Source organism: Aedes aegypti, unplaced genomic scaffold (assembly GCF_002204515.2).
Source record: "Aedes aegypti strain LVP_AGWG unplaced genomic scaffold, AaegL5.0 Primary Assembly AGWG_AaegL5_hic_scaff_385_PBJ_arrow, whole genome shotgun sequence".
Lineage (NCBI taxonomy): Eukaryota > Metazoa > Arthropoda > Insecta > Diptera > Culicidae > Aedes > Aedes aegypti.
The window spans coordinates 16,695-23,146 of NW_018736051.1; the positions used below are offsets into that span (position 1 = coordinate 16,695).

The window sequence follows — 6,452 nt, forward strand, 5'->3', positions numbered from 1 at the left end:
TATGTAGTGCACAACCCGATACATTTTCAGATTCATCGGTTCACTAAAACTCGAGATTTGCTTCCACAAAGTTTTGATGATTATTGTTAGAGTGAGACGAAAGATAGGGAAAATAACACGGTCTCCCGTGTCCCCTTAAGAATGGACAAGCAGAAAGAAAACCGTTTTACTCGATCAAGGCCTACTTACCGAGTGTGAATCGTGCTGAGATGCTCATTCCATCACTGTTGATGAAAATAAGATTTTAGAACAAATGAAGCAATAACTAACGGACCATTCAATTACCTACAATCCGCCATTACCGACGCTTGGAGCTCCGTTTCGACTAAAATGCAGAGAAAACCAACCAAAATCACGAAAACACACACAAACACACACCAATGAACGCATCGAGCGTGCAGCAACGTAAACAGAGAGCAAAACACGTTCAGTTTCGCTCGTTGTTTCTTCAGACTTCTCTTGCTCTGCTGGAGTCGCGGCAAAGCCTGCTACGAATGAACCGTCCAGGTGACACATAAACAAGCAAACGTCAAACGGGGTACTTTTACTTTTGAACCGAAATTCCACGTCTCTTCAAAGCGGCGACGGAGGAAGAAGTTTTTCTCGAAATTGAGATCGTTGTTTTTAGCTTTATTTTACCTTATTGCAACATGACACAGTGAAGGAAACGATGCACAAAAACCAGCAATTCATCAGTGATTTTAAGCGAGTGGATAGATAGAGTTAATCGATAGTATAAGCTTGAGGATTTGAAAATGACTACGAATGCTAGCAGCAGGGTACTGCTGGCGGTGATGATGCTGGCAGGAATGCTATCAGTGTGTGGCAGGTCACGGTTGGGGTTCGGACGATATGGAATCTTCGATCTGGTCGAGGAGGTCAACGAGAACTTTTACTCGTTGATGCAGAATCAATCGGTTTGAGTCGATGAAGTTTAGTAGCGTAGACGTAATTACATCCGAGGATTTTTTTTGGGCTTTTAGAATGCAACAAATCAGGAGATCAAGCGGGCTTTCCGAACCTTGTCGGTGGTACTGCATCCGACAAGAACGACGCCGAGGATGCCAACATCAAGTTTCGGAACCTGGTTTCGGTATACGAGATATTGAAGGACTCCGGGAAGAGGGAGAACTACGAACAAGGTGCTCAAGGAGGGTATGCCTAACTGGAAGTCTGCGCTGTATTACTATCGACGAATGCGGAAGGTTGGTCTGGCTGAGGGTTAGCCATTGTGGGTGCTGATCATCTCGGTTATCCAGTATGCTACCGGCTTGGGCAGCGTACGCTGAGAAGAAGTATACGGCGGTAAGTTGACAGGAGGTTACAATCAAAAAAGTCGAGTAACCTTGTTCTGATCGTTTCAGGAACAAATCTTCGGCAGTAAGTTGAAGAAGTTGCAGAAGAAGAACAAAACGAACGTTGACATGGACACGATATTAAGCGAGATTCCCACGCCCAGCATATGGAACATTCTGCCGTTCCAGATACCGGTGTGGACATACAAGACCATCACTGGAACGCCCGGAGCGATCAAGTCAGCGATGAATTTCTACGCCGAGCAGAAGAAGGCTGAAGAGGAACGGAAGCAGATGTATTGCGATCAACTTGAACCCTCGTTGAACAGATCTAACTGACATTCCTTTCGTTTTAGGGAGAAAGAGGAAGAGGAGTTGCTGCGCAAACAGGAAGAAGAGCGTGCCAAACTGAAGGAAGATCGCAACCTCCGCAACGGAACAAGAAGTTCGTCGCTCCGGAAAAGACCGACGAGGAACTCGCTGCCTACACCCAGAGTATTATCCAGCCGTCGGCGAACGACTCCAACAAAACCAAGCCAAAGCCCTTAGTTAGCGGTGGTCTCTGGACCGAGGACGACCTCACCGAGCTGGTCCGACTGGTCAAAAAGTACCCCGGCGGAACCACCGATCGATGGGAAATCATCGCCGAAATGATGGGTCGAGCCGTCTCCGAGGTGACCTACATGGCGGCCAAGATGAAAGAAACCGCCTTCAAGACGCCCGGCCAGACGGAAAGCGTCGCGGAGACCATCATCCAGGAAGCCACCAAGCAGAAGATCAAGACCAAAAAGACTGAACCAGGAGCAGCGGCGGCAGAGGCCACCGCCAACTGGTCGCAAGCCCAGCAAGCCGCCCTGGAATCGGCGATACAGAAGTATCCCAAGAGCGGCTCCACGGATCGGTGGCAGAAGATAGCCAACAGCGTGCCCGGAAAGACCAAGGAAGAGTGCATGACGCGGTACAAGTACCTGGTGGAGCTGGTCAAGAAGCAAAAGGAGGAGAAGGAACGGGAAGCGACGCGACGGCGGCTGCTCCGGAAGAACCGCAGGAATGCCCGGCGGCTGAGGAACCCGCATGCGAAGAACCAAAATCGAAGTCAAAGGGAAAGAAGGCAAAGAAGCAGGAGGCAGCGGCGGCGGCGGTGGATGAAAATGACTTGGAGGCGGAGGACGATGCAGCTGATAAGCAGAAGGGTGGCAAGGCGAAGAACAAGCGACGCGAGCGGAAGAAGGCCATCGAGTACTACAGCTACGAAGATTCGGACGAAGACGGTGGCGGCGGCAGCGAACCGGGCGAGATTTAGTCTGAACTCGGCGGTCGTTAGGTTAAGAGCGTGTGAAAGCGGTGAAGCGCGTGTTCGGCTGTCGGTTCCGTTCGGCACCATGAAGTTTAGCTTTGGGTTCTATGGCGAGCGCAGAACAAGTGTGAGTTTGGAAATAAAATGTCGTTTGATTGCCTCGAAACTGATCGATTTGTTGGAGGGAGTTCTTCGAAAAAACAAAGAGGGGTGGAGTGAGGTGGGGGTAATTCACGAAGTGTTATCAAATGTTCGGGGCTTGCGAATGATGAAGGTGCAAACATCAATCAAGTAAGGTAATTGAGAGAATCTGTGATATCGCAGCTGAAGTGTGGGAGCTTGCTTGTGTTATCTTTAACGGGAGCCTATGAATGGGATTGACAGAAATCGAATCATAATACAGTTAAACCTCCATGAATCGATATTCCATGACTCGATATCGACTCATGGAACCATACTAAAAACGAAATATCATGGTTACAGTCCCTTAAATCAGCCTTCCAAAGGATTTCTGTTCCATGACTCGATATTTCCATGAGTCGATGGTCCCTTCAATATCGATTCATGGAGGTTTGACTGTAACTCAATGATACTTTGGTCATTATCGTATGAGGGCGCAATAGGGTTGTAAACATTTGTATCAGATTTTGTTTCTACTCACGCGAATCTAAGAAAGTTTCTCCAAGAATTCTTGCAGAGGCTTCTGGTCGAATTCCATGGCGTGTTGCAGGGATTCCTTAAGGAACCTGTTCGCAAAATCTCCAAGAAATTGATGGGGGAGAAGTGGTAAGAATTTATCCCGAATACCTTGTGAAAGAAGTTCCGTTTATTGTTTTGGAAAATTTTCAATCTATTCTTCCTGAGTTTATTTTTAGAAATTTATGCGGAGGTTTTTTTTTATTCCTAGGGAATTTTTCCAAAAGTTCCTCAGTGATGACTTCCGGGATCTTTCGAGAAATTCGTTTATTAATTTCTCTAGGAAATCTTTCAAAGATTCATAGTGAATCTCTTTGCAAAATCTCTTAAGAATCTCTATGCGAACCTCTTAAAAAAAATATTCAAAATCATACAGAGATGTTGATGTTTTTTGACTTTGATGTGAGTAGAAATAAGTTTAAAGCTAGAATAAGATTATTACATTAGATTAAGACCAATACAATCTGTACACCAATGCTATAACGAAGTGAAATAAATATAAATATAAATTTTCACCGCTCAAATAACGGCTATACCGAGTACCCCGTTGTTTGACCACATTTAATGTGAACACTTTTTAATTTGTACCCCGTTAATTTGCACATCTTTCAGATTAAAAATGGTTTCAAAAGTCATTTACCTCCTGGAACGGAGTAAAGTGAAAAGGAACGCTGTGGAACGGAACGCAGAATCAAAACAAAACAGCGAAAAAGGTAACCCCGATGGTTTGCATGAAGTACCGTTCAAATTAACGGGGGTGTACGGTTAGGGTCGATGTACCAATAGTCGCATAGCTAAGAACAAATATTCATATAAAATCGAAAAATAACGCTAGCGTCATTATTTTTACATCATCTGAAAGCTTTTTATCTTGGTTTTGTAGGAAAAATATGAAAACTACGAAAACTCATATGTTTGTATTTATTATCGCTTGTGCCACTAAAGGAACAAATGTGCCTATAGTAGCACTATTTCTAATTTTGTTCCGATAGTAGCACTAGCACCACGGCGTTGGCAAAATACAAATCAAAGCCGTATTTTTACAAAACTTTTATATTTTTCCTACAAAAATGTGGATCAAAACTTTCGTTTTATGTATAAAGAGTTCTTAATTTATCAATAATTTCGTATAATATGAAATAGTTTCTCTCAGTAGTGCTACTATAGGAACAATAGGTTTACTATAGGCTCAAGGGAGCTCAAATTTTAAGCAAAACTAATTTTTTCGGATCATTTTTTGAACAAAATCAAGATGTGTATCAATGTTACTTAGATAAATAGCTCCTGATCTTCATGTCAAAAAAATTTTTGAATCGTTTAATAGGGAAAACGGTCGTTAAAAAGCCACTAGTGTGACTATAGGGGACTGTCTACTAAGGGAACACTGACCCTATCATGTTTAAACTTCAATTAAAAAATTGGGTCCATAAATGAACCTTGACACGACTATCATGTTTGACGTACGCTTAGTCGACAAAAAAACACCACGGGAGTTTTAGTTTTACACTGGGGTTGTTCCTATCTGACATTTCAGAAGAGACACTCGGAAAACAAAATACAGTAATGCCCCGATATTGTCAGCCCCCGAATTTGTGCTGACCCCCGATTTAATCTACCCCTCGATAGCACCGTTTTTGACCCGATTTTAGCATCCCTTTTTCCCGATTTTGTCAACCTAAAACTTATGTTTATTTTAAAATAAACTAAACACATCCTATATTGGCAATATTGGGTGCATAAAGTCAATTAGACCATGGCCTCGTCTATATAATCAACTAAAGATCGAATTTTTGAAATTTGAAATTTTTAATAATTATCCAAGAAAACTTATCAATGTTACCTTGGATTACGGTACATAGAAAATGGAAATAAAAAAAATAATGTTTATATTAACAAAATCATAAAACTAAGTCCTTAAGTTAAATTAAATCCTAAAATTAGTCGAAAACTTTTATCCGATTTTATTCAACTCTAAATGCAGCATGGGGCTGACAAAATCAGGACATTACTGTACACCCAAAATTAGATTTTTAAACCAAGAGGTGTGACAAAATCTAAAAAAAAAACTCAAAAAAATAACATCAACATGCATTTGCGCCCCTTTGATTCACGAATTTTAGCCTTTTTCCACCTGCTTCCAAAATTTTATGATTGAATTTCACACTTTTGGAGGAAAACCTAACATTTCAAGGGGTATAACAATGGTTAATTACTTTTTTACTCTAAATACAAGGGGATATCAAATGTTCCCCCTTCTTTCACGCTTACAGCTCGGTCATCCTGTACACCTAGGAAACTAGCCAACTAACTCATTTTCTTCCTCCAAATACTCAACATCTTCGTATTCAATATCCGATTCCGTATCTTCGCTTTTTTCTTGATTCTCTGCCTTTTGATAGATGAAATCAAAAATTCATTCAAAACGTATGTTTGACACCTGGGTAATTATCTAAATCAGCAACCACGTAACGATTGTTATCGAGGACCATCTTCACCACAGAGGATTCCACGGAGGCATGCAAGTCGATTCTGATCGACCATTTCAAAAATATCTGAAACTTTGGCACAGTTTTCCAGTTCCATCTAAATCGTCATTTTCCGATATCAAATCTTCAAGTTGAGTGACGACTAACTTTTCAAAAGGGTGTATGTGAAAATGGTTCAAACATATTCAAAAAGCTGCACAGGCAAAAACGGTTCGTTCGATTTTTAGACAACTAAAGAAACAAAGTTAGACAACTAAATAAAGATTCCAAAAAAAATACACACAGTAAAAAAAAATTTTTTTTTGCATTAAAAAACATCATTTTTCTCACAAAAACTCAAATATCTCAAAACCCTATCGGAATACCAACGTATTTTTTTGAGGGACCAATAAACAAAAAAGTTATGACATTTCAAATATTTCACAAATTTGACACTTAGTGAAATTTTTTTTTTTCATTGTTATTTTATTTTTAGGACCGCAGTTTGTTGCTGAATTTTTTGTTAAGGGTACCACATGAGGTTAACAAGTTGTTTTCATGATATTTTATTTAATTATTCATAAACTATTATAGCATCTATTAGAAAGTTAGACGCGATCCAGTGTTGTGATCTAAAGTCTTGATAGTGTCATATTTTTTATTGTACGTAACTGAAGAAAAATTCTCTCAATAGTGTTG

At 40.9% G+C, this 6,452-nt stretch overlaps 1 pseudogene; it reads left to right on the plus strand.

Moving 5' to 3' along the window:
- The first annotated feature begins 755 nt into the window (after window positions 1-755).
- LOC110681086 lies at window positions 756-2,887 on the plus strand (annotated as a pseudogene).
- Window positions 2,888-6,452: the final 3,565 nt, after the last annotated feature.